The sequence below is a fragment of the Triticum dicoccoides genome, chromosome 1A, assembly GCF_002162155.2.
Source record: "Triticum dicoccoides isolate Atlit2015 ecotype Zavitan chromosome 1A, WEW_v2.0, whole genome shotgun sequence".
NCBI lineage: Eukaryota > Viridiplantae > Streptophyta > Magnoliopsida > Poales > Poaceae > Triticum > Triticum dicoccoides.
The window spans coordinates 589,367,716-589,383,583 of NC_041380.1; the positions used below are offsets into that span (position 1 = coordinate 589,367,716).

The window sequence follows — 15,868 nt, forward strand, 5'->3', positions numbered from 1 at the left end:
GGTACGTTACTCGCCCGAGACTCGATCGTCGGTATCCCAATACCTCGTTCAATCTCGTTACCGGCAAGTCACTTTACTCATACCGTAATGCATGATCCCGTGATCAACCACTTGGTCACATTGAGCTCATTATGATGATGCATTACCGAGTGGGCCCAGAGATACCTCTCCGTCATACGGAGTGACAAATCCCAGTCTTGATTCGTGCCAACCCAACAGACACTTTCGGAGATACCCGTAGTGCACCTTTATAGTCACCCAGTTATGTTGTGACGTTTGGCACACCCAAAGCACTCCTACGGTATCCGGGAGTTGCACAATCTCATGGTCTAAGGAAATGATACTTGACATTTGGTAAAGCTCTAGCAAACGAACTACACGATCTTTGAGCTATGCTTAGGATTGGGTCTTCTCCATCACATCATTCTCCTAATGATGTGATCCCGTTATCAATGACATCTAATGTCCATAGTCAGGAAACCATGACTATATTTTGATCAACGAGCTAGTCAACTAGAGGCTCATTAGGGACGTGTTGTGCTCTATGTATTCACACATGCATTACGATTTCCGGATAACACAATTATAGCATGAACAATAGACAATTATCATGAACAAGGAAATATAATAATAACCATTTTATTATTGCCTCTAGGGCATATTTCCAATAGAAGGAAGTAGGAGTCCCACTTCATACTTTCCTTTTCCTCCTCTCCTTTCCCTTTCTCTCCACGTGGCTGGTGTGTTCCTTTACTTGGCCCATTAAGCCCATATCTTTGTCGGGGGTTGTCCGGAACCCCTTCCGGTGACCCTGTATCACCCGGAACACTTTCAGTGTCCAAATACCATCGTCCTATATATGAATATTTACCTCTCTACCATTTAGAGACTCCTCGTCATGTCCGTGATCTCATCCAGGACTCCGAACAAACTTCGGTCATCAAATCACATAACTCATAATACAAATCGTCATCGAACGTTAAGCGTGCGGACCCTATGGGTTCGAGAACTATGTAGACATGACCGAGACACATCTCCGGTAAATAACCAAATAGTGGAACCTGGATGCTCATATTGGCTCCTACATATTCTACGAAGATCTTTAGCGGTCAAACCGCATAACAACATACGTTGTTCCCTTTGTCATCGGTATGTTACTTTCCCGAGATTCAATCGTCGGTATCATCATACCTAGTTCAATCTCGTTAGCGGCAAGTCTCTTTACTCATTCCGTAATGCATCATCCCGTGACTAACTCATTAGTCATATTGCTTGCAAGGCTTATAGTGATGTGCATTACCGAGAGGGCTCAGAGATACCTCTCCGATACACGGAGTGACAAATTCTAATCTCGATCTATGCCAACCCAACAAACACCTTCGGAGACATCTATAGAGCATCTTTATAATCACTCAGTTATGTTGTGACGTTTGATAGCACACAAGGTGTTCCTCGGGTATTCGGGAGTTGCATAATCTCATAGTCAGAGCAACATGTATAAGTCATGATGAAAGCAATAGCAATAAAACTAAACAACCATTATGCTAAGCAAACAGATGGGTCTTGTCCATCACATCATTCTCTAATGATGTGATCCTGTTCATCAAATGACAACACATGTCTATGGTCAGGAAACATAACCATGTCTGATTAACGAGCTAGTCAAGTAGAGGCATACTAGGGACACTCTGGTTTGTCTATGTATTCACGCATGTACTAAGTTTCCGGTTAATACAATTCTGACATGAATAATAAACATTTACCATGATATAAGGAAATATAAATAACAACTTTATTATTGCCTCTAGGGCATATTTCCTTGAGGACCTCGGTCTCCCTGGCCTGGAGTTCCTTCTCAAAGGCGTTCAGCTCCGCCTTCCGGCGGGACATCTTCTCCTCTTTCTCCTTATGGTCGCGAGCTTGGTTCGCCACACTCCACTCATACTCAACCACCTTCAGGCGGACCTCGTCCTCACGGCTCTTCACCGCCGTGAGCTTCACCTGAACCTCCTCCAGCATATCTTGGCGTTGGAGTGCCGCCACGCGCTCCCTTTGACTGCACTCCGCAGACACCTGGCGGAACTTGGCGCCCAGAAGCTCAAGGTGTCGACGCTCCAAGTTGATGGCCTCGACACCACGGTCGAACTCGGCTTGCATGGCGTCAATGGCCTGCTTCAAGATCTCCGCCGCGGTGCCCTCTAGCCGGAAGGCACCTCGGCGGCCATGGATTCGGACGGTCCAAGCATCCTTGCCCATAACTTCATCGAGAAAGCTCCCCACGTCGAAGAGAGCGTTAAGATCAGGATCAGCGCCAGCCTGACCCCTCGTCGGTGTGCTAGTGCCCGGTGCCGGCGGCTGGCGGGGAGGGGCCGGCCCGACGCTAGGGGTGCCATCAGTCGCACCGACAGAAGAGGCGCCGGCGGCCCGGGTTTTCACCTCGGGCGTCTCCACAGTCTCCTCCTCCTCATCGTCATCGACCATGATAGGGCAAGCATCGGTGCCACCCTGGTGGCGCGGGCCTGCACCCGCCGAGGGCGGCGCCGTGGATTCCCCTTCAGGCCTCGCCGGGCCCCCTCCTTGAGCATGGCCCAGGCCCTCGCGAGTATTTTCCTCGGGTGGAATGACCTCCTCGGCCCCCGGTGTGGGGGCTGCACCTGGTGAGGCGGGCCCTGCACCACCATTCGCCCCCTCACCGGTCGTCGCAGGCGGCGACTCTTGTGGTACCCACCTGTCCTCCGGCATCACCGGGGTGGCCTCCGGAAGAAGAGGGTCCCTTGCGGGACCGGCGGCATCAGTGCCTCCTACGAGATCGGGGGCTGGCGGCACCTCGCTCGGCCTCGGGCCCCTGGCAGCCCTACGAAAAGCATGACTAGCGTCAGGAAAATCCAAGAAGTCAAGATCTAGGGAGGCCGCATATAAAACTCACCGTGGAGAGAAGATCAACGCCCTTGGCCGCCTTTTCTCCTTGAGGGGGTTGGTGGTCGAGCCCCCTGCTCCGGAGCTCTCTACGGAGGGCCCGGCCTTGCTGCCCCGAAGCAGCCTCTTCAGCCTCGGGGGCTCGCTTTGAGCGTCAGCCCCGCCCTCATCCATAGACTGCGCCGGGCGAGAGGGGCCAACCTGGAAGTCGTCAGTTGTCTCCTCATCGGAGGAGATCGTCATGGGCCGGCGCCGCTTCTGGCGCGGCCCCTCGGACCCACCGCATCAGAGAAAGAAATTCCTGAAGAGGAACATGAAAGTCTATGAAATGTAGGATCTTAGCAACTCCTTCCCCTAGCCGCATGGTCTGCTACTCGTGAATGATGGAAGCAACCACCTACCATGAAGGCCTGATGGACCATTGGCCTCGCTCAAGTACGCCACGCGCGGAAGTCCCACTCCAGTTTGTAAGGACACTTATGTGCAAAATGATCGGATTTCCATTTATACATGCTTACAAAATACCCAGTGATCAATAAGTACAATACATAAGCTATACCTTATGGATCGTGTAGTACCAGGAAAATGTAAGTTATCCGAATAATCCACAAGTATAGAGTACATTTGTATCCTGTATTCACACCAATTCAGTAGACACATACACCATCCATCAGATGTACATTTATGCACAAGACGTAAACCACACACCAATATATCATCTCTAGATAGCTCACATACTAAATCACCTGGAATAAAAACAACACGGTGCAAACAAAGTTAAACGGCAAACTACTATGGAAATACAATGTATCTTTGGCTACCCAGTATAAATCTTCAGTTGTGTGTTTGCCCCCACATTCTTGAACGAAATGATTCTCTAGGGTGCAGGTGTAAACTGCATGCAAATTGGTGGTTTAATCTTGGCAATGGCAAGTATGGAAGAAGGGAATGTCCATATTCCATCCCCACATATCAAACCGGATGCAACCGCAGGGACCATGAAACCAGCCTCCTTTTTGTTTATCTTGTTCCAGACAAAAACCACCAAACTTCCGACGCACATATCAATTGCGAAGCTCCCGCCGACAAGGAATGGGACTGCCATGGCCATGGGTATGGGCACATACTTGCTATATCTGTGTGGCATGACATCTCTTGCGATGCTGAGGAGTGCTGCAAATGCGAAGAATCCACCAGAGAGTGCTAGACAATACTTCGGCAACACCGAGAACCCCTCCACGCCAAGTATTGCCATATTACGGTATATCAATGCATACGGCGCCTTCCAGTAACCATCTGGGTTGCCAATATCAAATGCCTTGTAGAAGAGCATGAACGTAAGGGGAGCAAGGATGCAGCCCATGACCGTACCAATGGCCTGTGCCACCATCATGGATCTTGGTGATGTCTTTGTTAGATAACCCGTCTTGAAGTCATGCATCAGATCTGCAGATATAAGAACCAACTGCTTCACACATGTACCAGTAACAAGGCCTGCAACGACACCATTGTCCCTGCCAGCCCAACCCGCAAAGACGAAGAGTCCAATCTTCCCATAGTTATACCCCATGTTGATATCAGTAAGCCCTGTGCCGTAAGAGTTGGCGAATCCAAGCATGGGGGCTACGACATACGCTATAACTATGTAGTACCATTTCACTTGTCGAAACATTATTGGCGTGGTAATCGCTGCAACGACGCTTAACACGGCATACCCAGAGTATGCCATCCAAGCGGGGAGATGGCCTCTCTTGAAGACCTCATCGCGCTGCATATCCTCGAGTGAGACCGTATTGTCCATATTTTTCGCTGTAATTCATCCAGTCAACATTAGAACAACATAATTGATTCTAAAATGGAAAATGTCGAAGAACAAATGTACTGGATTTATGTTGTCCTGCTGTCCTCACCTCTATTATTGATATACTTACGGCTAAATTGTCGATACATGCCCTTAAAAGTGATGCTAATAATTTTGATGAATTGGTAGAGTCCATCCCCCAAGATAAGAGCGATACATATGAAGGCCTGGATGGTGAAGGAAATTGTTACTAATTAAGATAAACTATGACTGCTGTTGCTATTAATTAACGGAAAATGCCACCAAGGAAAAGGATTATGCTACAATTAATAAGTACCTTGTAGCCGTACAAACTTTTCATGCTGCTCTCTTTTACAGTTGCAGGGTACCAATCACCCTTGTTTTTACTGATGAGTGGGTACAATATTCGATATGAAAGAATTGCACCTAGGAGGGTGGAAACATTTACTATATGCGGGCAAATCATCCCAGCGCCGACGTATGTCATGCTGAAGTCAAAGAAAAATCTGACAAAACAAAACGTGGCGAACTAATTAAGAAAGTCTGCTGCACACCACGAATCTGACAAAACATAGCGTAATGGCGATCGACAATGAGGAGCAGAATTGCGAAAAGGATTTTACGTCTGCTTCCAGGCCTTGAGACCAAAAGTAGGGAACTGAACAAACCCACAAGCATCGCCGCCGGTGTAGAACCACTGGAAGAAACTCCATATGAAGCTACCCCCAAAGTATTTCAGAAACCCACGTATTTGCTTCCTATCATGGATGTAAAGGAAAGGTTAATTCATTTGTATAAAATCAAGTAGTCACTCCATATTGTCCAATTTAATGTCTGAAAGAACAACGCGACGGGCATAACTCCTCAGGTCAGAATATACAAATATACATACTTTGAATTCTTGTCTCCCTGGGTGGTATGGAAGCCGTTTATAAGAACTGCAGTTGCCGTCCCACTAGGGTAAGTTAATTTATAGTCGACGACCAATACCTGAAAACATGCATGATGTTTCATATTTAGTGACAAAGACCGATGAACCGCCCGGGCACAATTCTATAATATGGCGTTGCTAGTTCTTGGTTGTTTTTCCCTTTTCTTTTTGAGGAATTAGAGCAGCAGAGGTTCCAACTCTATTTTTTGCTTGCTCGCTTGTTATTGTTTTTATTTCATTCATCTAATTTTGTGTGTACGTTAATCCTAGCAACGGAGTACACGTGCACAAACAGGAGGATAAAGAAGCTAGCGAGAGGCAACCGAGCAGCAAACTAGAGTTAAGCACACTCAAATCTGTTATGCATTCAATTTAAAAAAGAAGCGGAACCTGTCTAAGGGGAATCAAGGTGAGGAGTCCACCGAAGCAGCAAGAAAAGAGGAATGCCGTCATCCAGCCAATCCCTGGCTCCTTGTAGCTCCCCGGCCCGTTGGCCACCGAGTCGCCGGCGAGCTCGTACGTCTTTTTGTTTAGACCCAGCAAGGTTGACCCGAACCCACCTGCAATGCATCACTCAAATAGCCAATCAGGTAGTGCAAAGCTAGTAACTGATACTAGTAGGAAGACATGGCAGGATATGCATGGCCCTAACCGGCGAAAGCGATGGTGTAGCAGGCCACGCCGCATGTCTGGACGATGGTATTCTCCTGTGGGGTGAAGGGTCGTGACACGATGCCGAAGCGGTCCAGCAAGCTGGTCCAGCCACGGAGCCCGAGGAAGGAGAGCAGCGCGGCGGAGACATTGAGCGTGGGCACTAGTCCGGTGGTGAGCGACATCCTCATGACGATGACGGTGTAGATGCACCCGATGAGCAGCGCTGCCACCATGCCGCGCACCGTCAGATCGTCCTGCCACCGCCCCACGGGCTCCAGCTCGTGCTCGCGCGGCCCCGCGGCGAGCGCGGGATCTGATGACTCCATGTCGCCTTCCGCGGCCTCGTGTTTCTCCATCTCCGGCGCGACGACGTCCATGCCCACTCTCTGCTCCTTGCCTCTGCATGCAGGAAGAAAAATGATACTACCTCCAGTCCGATTTAAGTGTCGTTTTTTTTTAGCAAAAGAGGGTTTCCCCTCCGATTTCCATTAGAGAAACCAGGTCGAAGCCGAGCAGTAGTCTAGTAGTTCGATACAAGTTCGGGCTCAAATAAGAAACATAAAGCAGAGCAGGGGCTTAGCTAGCCTAGCGACCCTGCGATAACAAATCCCAAAGCTACATTACAACTCCAAAACATAATGAAGAAGGCAAAGGACGCAAAGTAACAGTAGACAAGCTCTAACGATTTAAGTGTCGTAGAAACAACAATTGGTCAGTACAAATTCCTACTAAGCTGGCGACACGAATTTCGGATTGGAGGGAGTTCAAAAAAACGTTTCTTAAGAATGACCCAATTTGGAGCATTTCAATTTCAGCGCGGCAGAAGAATTTAACATGCAAGATCGCTTACCTCAACGAGATAAGAAGAAACCACACCGCTCGGCCGACTAGCTGGTTTCCGGGGAAGTCACGCCCTGATTCGTGACAATCCAAGCTGGGGATGAGATCCTGATGTTAGTGATTGACGATGGTATGGTTTTATGTAGGGAATCATTGGGAAAAGTCCACTCTCTTGTTTTTTTCCTATATCTAGCTGTTTCCTATATTTTTCTTGTGTGTTGAAGTATTTGATTCTCTTGGCAGGAGAAGGCTACCGCCCAAGTAGAGATGAACCCAAATTCTTTAACATCTGGTTGCATCCCAATCTTATTATTTTTTCGTTGTTAATGATGTACTAGTATCCAGAAAGAAGCTGGTTGCCATTTCCATTGGCTATGACTATGAGTAGTTTGACTATGAATTTCTCAAATAAAGAAAGAAATATGGCAGAAAGACTAGCGGTGGCGGCAGTCGATCTGGGCCACGCTAACGGTTGTTGGGACTTGGGACAGAGAATAATGTGCCCTGTTAATAGCACTAGGGGGACAATAATGTGATGATTAAATAACATTGTACAACTCGTATATATTTTAGGGAGTCAACGAGAGAGAAATGTTCCTTCCACAGCTTGGAATTGGTAAGATACGTGCTTTGCCGGGATAAGAGCATCTCTAGCCCACACCGCATTCTGCCAGCCCGCAAACCTACGATGAGGGGCGTGACAAACAGGTTTGCAGGTCTATTTTTGCCCGCGGCAGAACAGACACCACAATGCCGAACTGTAAAATAGAATTGCACAATTCAAAAGAAATTCTGACAATTAACAAGAATAAATCGGCATTGCAGTGTTTGTTCTGCTGCAGGCAAAAATGGACCTGCAAACCGCAAAAACAGAATTGCACAATTCAAAAAAAATTCCGACAATTAACAAGAATAGTTCGGAAATTCAACATATATAGTTCTCACATAAAAATAACAAATAATATAGTTTTAAGCATCTAGGGAACCGAATTGAACATTTTTGCATCAAAACAACAACAATAAAGTGGTGAAACCTTGATGAACAACCATCAAGCACCATCAACACCACCGGCACCAACACCATCGTTGGAAGCCATCGTTGGAAGCCATCCTTCTTCGCTCCAAGATCCCCTTTCTCATCAAATCATGCCACTCCAAGGTTAGCGCATCCATCTCATTACGGTTCATGGTTATGATTTTGTTCTCCTGGCAATGAGCTTGGCAAGAGCCTTGGTTTTCTCGGCTTGGGCTCTTTTCTCCTCAATTGCGGCCTTGCGCAACCTATCCGCCTCTTCCACGGCTGCCTTGCACAACTTCTCCTCCTTGATTAGGTTCACTTCTCCTCTTTCTCTTGAGACCTCTTCATTGCCAACTCTCTTTTTTTTTTGCTTCTATAGTCATGGTAACCATCAACTCATTTGAGTGCACCATATGATCTATCTTGTCTCTCAAACTTGATGCGTCGGACTCCTTCTTCATATTCTCCTTGGCCTTCTTGTTGCCATCCGGCCTAACCTTTTTTCTCCCTCCTTCATCATCTTCTTCATCATCCTACAAGGTGAAGGTACCTCTCTTCGGTGGTGCTTCTTTATCCCTCACCTTCCATTTCTCGCTTTTCTTAAGCAATGCTCAACAATGCTCGAATGCAAAGGGCTTGCCCCTGGATGCCGGCATGTCCCTATACCTCGCGGCTGCAATTTTATCCTACAACCAAAGCAAGTATGTCAAAGCACTATCATTTGCAAACATCGTCACCAATATGATTAAGGAAAAAGCACTCACCCAATCGGCTTCATTAGTGCCACCTGGAGGTGCATTGTACACTTGCTCCAAGCATCCACACCACCGGCTAACCGCCGCCTTGATCACATCCCAACCTCCTTGGAGTGGTCTATAGGTGCGTGGTGTCGGCTCAACATTCCTTGGCATCAACCAGAAGAACTTGTCTTCTATCCTTTGCCAATACCTCTTCCCGGTTTGGTCGGTGCCGTGGATGGCATCGAGGGACATGGCCTCCTAAGCTCGGATCAGCACCTCATCCTCTATTTGGGTATAGCTCTTCGACCTTTTGCTATATGTTGCCGTTTGCGATGCCTCGAAGACCTCCCCTTCAATCTCTTGCAACTCATCCTCTTCATCGCCGCCACCGTGTACCCCGCCGTCCATCTTGTCGTATACATAATCTTCGAGGGGTGCATTCTCAATGTTCACTGCGTTTACCTCAAGGAGAGCCGCATAGTCGGAGCTACAAAGAGTCGCATAGTCCCCAAATTATTGAGCTAAAACCCGAACGGCGACAATCAAAACTGGTGGGGGCGGACGTACCTTGCGGGAATTTCATCGAACATCGGTGGGGCGGCGGCAGGGGGCGAGCGTAGAACTCGCAGGGGCCTTCTTGGCTGCAGGCGCCCGCTTGCGTTTTGCCACGACGTTCCTCACAGGCTGCGCCGGCTCGGTATCACCAATGTTACCGATGACGGTAGGGCGAGCGGCAGCGCGAGCTGTAGTGCGAGCACCCCTCTTCGGGGCGGCTACGGTGGTGGCGGGAGCGGGCGTGCCTCCCTGCACAATGACGTTGCTCAGCCGCTTGCGAGGAACAACGCCTGAGGAAGCTTCGGACGCGCCCACAACATCACTAGTGGGGAGATCCACCGCGGCGCCGCCCGCCGTCGATTTGGCTAACCCTACTTCCACAGTGATGAGCGTGGAGTCGGGGGTGTCCATGGCCTCACTGGAGGCCGCGGTGAGGTCTGCCGGAGCGGGGAGGTGAAGATTTGCGCCGGCGGAGGAGGGGGAAAGCCGGAACTGCCGCGGTGAAATGTCCCTCCCGCCAAATCGATCTAGGGATAGAGGGCGCCTTCGGGCCGACCACGCAAATGCCTTTTTGACAGTTCCGGAGGGGGAAATTGCCGCGCCCCTCAAATTTTTTTGCAGACCGGTCACTTTTACGGTATCTGGTCTGGCAGCGTTTTTTCGGCCCGAAACGGCAAAACGGCAGCTATTTTACAGTTTTGCCGGAAATGCGGTGTCTGCTAGAGATGCTCTAAGATAGAGGAGAACAGTACGCCTAACTCAAGCCGCTTTGCCATGCTTTGCAACAATGATTGTGGCAAGAAGTACAGTTGTATTGTAGTTGACTTTGGACACAAGTGACAAGAAACACAGTTTCTTTCAGTTTGAGCAGCAAGGGCCCTTTGTTTAGAATTGACGTAAACAGCCGTGGAGAGAGAGAATAGTGATAGTGTGTAAGAAATTCGTATAATATATCGTTGGGTGCAAGGGGGCACGTTATATTTGATTACTCGGGATGGCTGTAAGCCACCTAAATGGGCCTGTGTTGACGATACTATTTCTACATTTAGAAATAATTTCAGTTTATATATAGTATAGTACAGTGGTGTAGCAAGGATTGGAGGGGCAAAAATGTTAGGTCAAAAAAAAAACTACCAAAGAAAAGCTGTTGTAATGGCATAGAAAGCTCGGTTGTAGGAGCTTATTAGGTTTGAGATTTGCATTTCTTATTTGCTTCAGTGTTGAGATTATTAATAGATAAAATATATTCATCTTTAGACCTAAAATGTGAAATCAGTGGCAAACAATTGGTAAACCATATAGTCAGTTGTTCTTCCTATTTTGTTCCTAAAACAAAACATTACCAGGTTGGCTAGTCGAGGAGAGCTGCAGAAGCGCCGATGAGCAATCAGGACCAGGAGTTCTTCTCCGACCAGCGGCAATCAAGATCCGACATTTGGTGGTCTCTTCTGCAGTTTTCTCTTCAGTAGCAAGAATTTATGCAGTTGGCCGATTTGATGGTCTCCTGCTTCCATACAACTCCGACAACGAGGAGTAATCAGCAGCAGGAGTGGTTCTCCGACCAGCAGAAATCGGGCGGCGCCAGGTCGCCGGCCGACGGTCCCGCGAGGCGGAGGACTGGAACCTCTGGAGACTGGAGGAGGCGACCTGGGCCGGGGGCGGCGGCGCGCCCCTGCCGCAACGGCCCAGCGATGCATCGAGCGAGCAGAGGGGGGCAGCGAGCGACGGGACACAGTCCCAACCCTGGTCCTCGCTCTCATGTTCTCCTGGGCGAGCGAGTTGCATTGGGCTGACCAAAACTTGCGCTGCATCCCGGGTCAATATTTTTCCACGTAGAAGATGGGCCGGAGTTTTCGTTGCAATCCGGGCCATGGCCCTAGTTGCCGGGGACCCCAGCTCAGCCCCTGGTCTAGCTAAAAGCAACTCTAGCAGACCCCGCATCCTCCCGGCCCGCAAAACGTGTTTGCAGTTCGCGCAAAAACGCCTTCCTGAAAGTAGAGCTATCATTTCTGTTGATATGAGGAGCAGGAGGGAGACGGTATATGAGATCAAGGTGTAGGGTATATATTGTACAACTATCTTTCCCCTTATGACTATCTGGCCTCCCACCTTTCCCACTTTGAATGACGAGGTTGATCACAGTGAGTGACCTCGAATAATTTGCCCCTTCGCCTTGATATGGCCCATCTCTGCAGTTTCTTCACTCGCTATGACTTTTGTAGTTGCGCTTTTTTGCCTCTATGACAAGACATTGGGATTGCATGCGAAATATTAAAACTTGAGCATTTATGATATGATTAGTTGTCCCTTTCTTTGTTTGTGTATAGTATTCCCTTCGCTTTTATTTAGTCTGCATATTAGATTTGGTCAAAGTCAAGCTTTATAAACTCTGACAAAGTTTATAAACAAAAATATTAACATATACAATAAACAATTAATACTATTAGATTTATTATTGAATGTACTTTCACATCATATAGATTTGAACGATAAGTGTTTATATTTTCTTCTACAAACTTGGTTAAACTTTATGGAGTTTGACTTTAGTCAACTCTAATATGCAGAGTAAATAAAAATGAAAGGAGCACCTTGTAATGCTTTTATTTGGTTATTGGACTACTTGACCTCGCATAGCTCTTCAAGCGGATTGGGCACTTAGCGAGCTTACACAGTGCCAAAGTGAAATAGTAAAAAACAGACTTCTCCGAGCGATAAACCATGTGAACTGCATGTGTTGTTCCGCTTTGCACACAATTAATTGTATCTTGGCAGCTACGTTATGAGCTAGAATTCGTCCGTGCTTGCCAATCGAGATGCATGTTTTTGTTTGTTGATGATAATGAACGATGCAACACTTGCGACCTGAAAGAATTAACGTTTTGGGTTTGCACCCAATATATTTCATACTTTGTCCGAAAGCCGGGAGTCGTTCTTGGTATGTGCTCCAGTGCAATCACATGCTCGTTGTGTGTCATGGCGTTTTTAGTAGATTGGATATAAGGGCGGACTGCGATGACTAAATGCATGGTGTTTTGGGGCCCAATTGGGGCATGTTTTGAGATTGTGAGTGTCTTGTCGTACAGGTGGAGGGTGTTGGCGCTGGGGAACAATTCTATTTGTTTCATCTACACTAGCTAGATTAACCACCTAGCTAGGACCTGTGATGCCTTTATATGAGACAATATATATATTCCCTACAAGTTAGCACTGGCTAGCTGCTTTGGTTGGCAATCTTGATCCCCCAGCTCACGTCCTCACAGTGCCGCACATACGGCACCACCTTCCCCACATCCACGTCCCTCCTCGCCGTGCAGTCATAGTAGGACGGTGAGTGGAAGCACGGCTCGACGGACATCGCTCGCACACACGGTGGTTCCGGTACCTCCTTTTTCTCAGCCAAGTCGGACTCGGACCAGATGGGTGTGCTGGGCATGATCCACGGTCGTATCCCGCCAAGCCCCTGCGCGACGTACCCGAACGTCGAGAAGCCGGTGGTGACGAGCACGTCGCAGGTGCTGAGCAGGTACATCTCACTCAGCGCCCTCCTGTCGTGGGACGTGTCCCCCCACTTCTGCCGCCCCTCGTGACTCGGCTGGTGCACGCCGCCGGCGACCCTGCCTCCGCCGTACTCCTCCCTGATCCTCTCGTAGTACCACGAGCTCAAGGAAGTGACCAGGATAGCCTGGTCGGATGCGTTGATCTTGGACGACGACGTGATCTCCGGGAGAAGCTTCTCCCTGCGGACGCACGAGAGGACCTGGTCCAGTATGTGTTGTAGCGGCGTCGGCTTCTTCTGGAACACCCGGATCTGTATGCCGACACGCTGGCCAACGCCTGCGAGGTTGGTGCGGTAGTAACTGGTGACTGCGCGCCAGACGTCGTTAACCGGGTGGAACAAGTACCGTCCGAGGTGGTAGAACGCCATGTCCTTCTCCGGGAACATCCTGCCCAACTCGTCCTGGAACGACGGGACGAGGAAGAGCCCCGGGACGAGGTAGCTATCCGTCTTCATCAGCAACCACGGCGCGCCGTGGAGGAGCAGCTGATGCTCGTCGCAGTAGAAGAGCTTGTCGTGGAAGTCGTAGCCGCCCTCGAGGTGCAGGTAGACGAACGGCGGCCGGCGATCACCGCCGTCCGACCACGACGCGTTCCCGTGGGCACCCACGGAGATGACGTTGGCTTTTAGCATGTTGCCGAGGCTCTCGTTGGAGCCGATGCCGTAGTCCCTGAGGTGCCCCAAAGGGAAACTCCTGCCAGAGGGTAGCAGCCACGTCGTCCCAGGGAAGGGCTCGCAGAAGAGGGCGCTGATGTCCTGCTTGTACTGGTGGACGAGGAGGACACGGTCCGTGAGCACGGCGTAGAGGAAGGCCGAAGCGGTGGCGAGCATTCGGTTGCCGAGGCCGCGGTAGCTAATGGAAATGAGGTAGCGGCAGTCCGTGGCGGCAGCGCCCTTACCGGACTTGAGCTGCCGGACCGCCGCCCTATACGGGGCTGTGCCAGGGCCGCACCGCTTCTGTAGGGCTTCGTGCCTCCGGAGCCTGCCAAGTAAGTAGGGGGATGGTTTATGCGATGCGTTCTTCTTCTTCTCGTGGTAGCTGGCGAACTCGTACCGGCTCCGGCACGACCGCTTGCTGAATTCTGCGGTGAGCAGGCCGTCGAGGAGCTGGTCGGCGGTGAGGTCAGATGGAGGTGCGTCTAGAGATAAAGAGACATTTTATTAGCAAACCCGTGGTCGAAATTTCAACATTTTATTACCACCACATGGCATAGGTGTTGCTCTACATCAGCTTTTGATTTACTCCCTCCGAGCAGAAATATTTGTTGGAGAAATGAATAAAATAAATGTATCTAAGATTAAAATACTTTTAGATATTTTGATTTCTTCGACAAGTATTTTCGGACAGAGAAAGTATGATTTTGATAATTGCCCTGATAGGAGAAATTAGACTATATCCCATGAAAGGGATTCCTAGTCCAGCCTGTTTTATAGTTTAGGTGAAAGAGAATACGGTGGACTTGGGAGTACATGCTCAATTAATTAGCTACCGAGTCTCCACTGTCCAGTGGCACATGGTGCGTCCACTACTATCACTATAATGGTATAGTATAGGCACTTGACCCAAAGGAAGAGAAAAAGAATGAATTCAGCAACTCGATGGAACTCCAATCATAGCGCTCTACACTCTAAGTTTCTTTAGAGATTTAATATAAATTATATACAAAGCAAAACAAGCTTAACTTATACTCTAAAATATGTTTATATACATATATTCGTATGTAGTCTATACAGAAATCTCTGGAAAAAATTTAGAAACAGAGGGAGTACCTTGCAGGAAGGACCAGGGCGAGTCGGCGGAGAAGACGACGACTGCGAGCACCGTCGCGGCCAGGATGCAGACGGCTGGCACGAAGCTCTTTGGGCGGCTTGGAAGCCGCCGCGGCCGCCTCTTGGCGGTCTCCAGGTCGGCCAGCGATGAGGACGACGACGGCGCCGGGTCCCTTGCGGCGTCGGTGCTGCTTCTCTCGACTTCCATGCTCGCTTCCGGCCTTGGTCGCCTCGCGGACTTGCGTGGATAGAATAACGAAGAGGAGGGAAACAAATGTGCGGGAGCTCCACCGCGGCTGTGTGCATATTTGTGGGAAGAGGTGCAGCTGACCAGTCAATCACAAGACCTAGTATTGGGTTTTGTTTTCTGTTTTCTTTTTTTTTTAGGGGAGAAGACCTACGGTTTTGGACTGGGTAGGTCAATGATTCCAATCGGGCAGCCGATAGCGACCATGAGATGCGCAACCAGGCCTGTAGCGATGCGATGCGTGCCTTCGTGGGCATGCATGGACGACTTCGCCTGCCTTATCCTATTCCACATCCCATTCGTGTTGTCATCCACACGTCTCCTGAGCTTGGGAGTTTAGTACAAGGTGATCACCATAGTATATTTTATTTACAAGGGCCGGTGTGAGCTACTCTCTGGTTGTGGCTCACATGAACTAAGGTTTCTTGGAAATTAGTTACGATTTGAATTCAAAGATGAGTTCCTCCCAACCACCCACGCATCTATCTATCTGATTACAAGCCGGCCTCAGCCGCCCAATTCCTAGGCAAGAGAGAAGGAAATCAGGGAACGGCTACAAGTAGTAGCAGTACATGTACGAGGTTAACGGGCCAGTTTGGACTTGCAAGCCACCGGGGAAGTTTCTTGGGCCTGTCGACTTGCAGTGGTGGAGCCAGCAAATATGCATTAGGGAGGCCAGGTGCTGCTAAAACTGGTTGGGGAGGGCTTTTCCCAGTCCGGCCCCGCATGGCGACCAGGGGGGAAAACCTAATCCGCCGTCACCAGCTCCCCTGGCCCTTCTCCCCTCCTCCCTCGTCGCTGCCACGGGGCCGGACTGGA

General features: G+C 49.3%; 1 pseudogene; it reads right to left on the reverse strand.

Annotated features, from left to right (window-relative positions):
• Window positions 1-3,550: 3,550 nt before the first annotated feature.
• LOC119293294 lies at window positions 3,551-15,141 on the reverse strand (annotated as a pseudogene).
• Window positions 15,142-15,868: the final 727 nt, after the last annotated feature.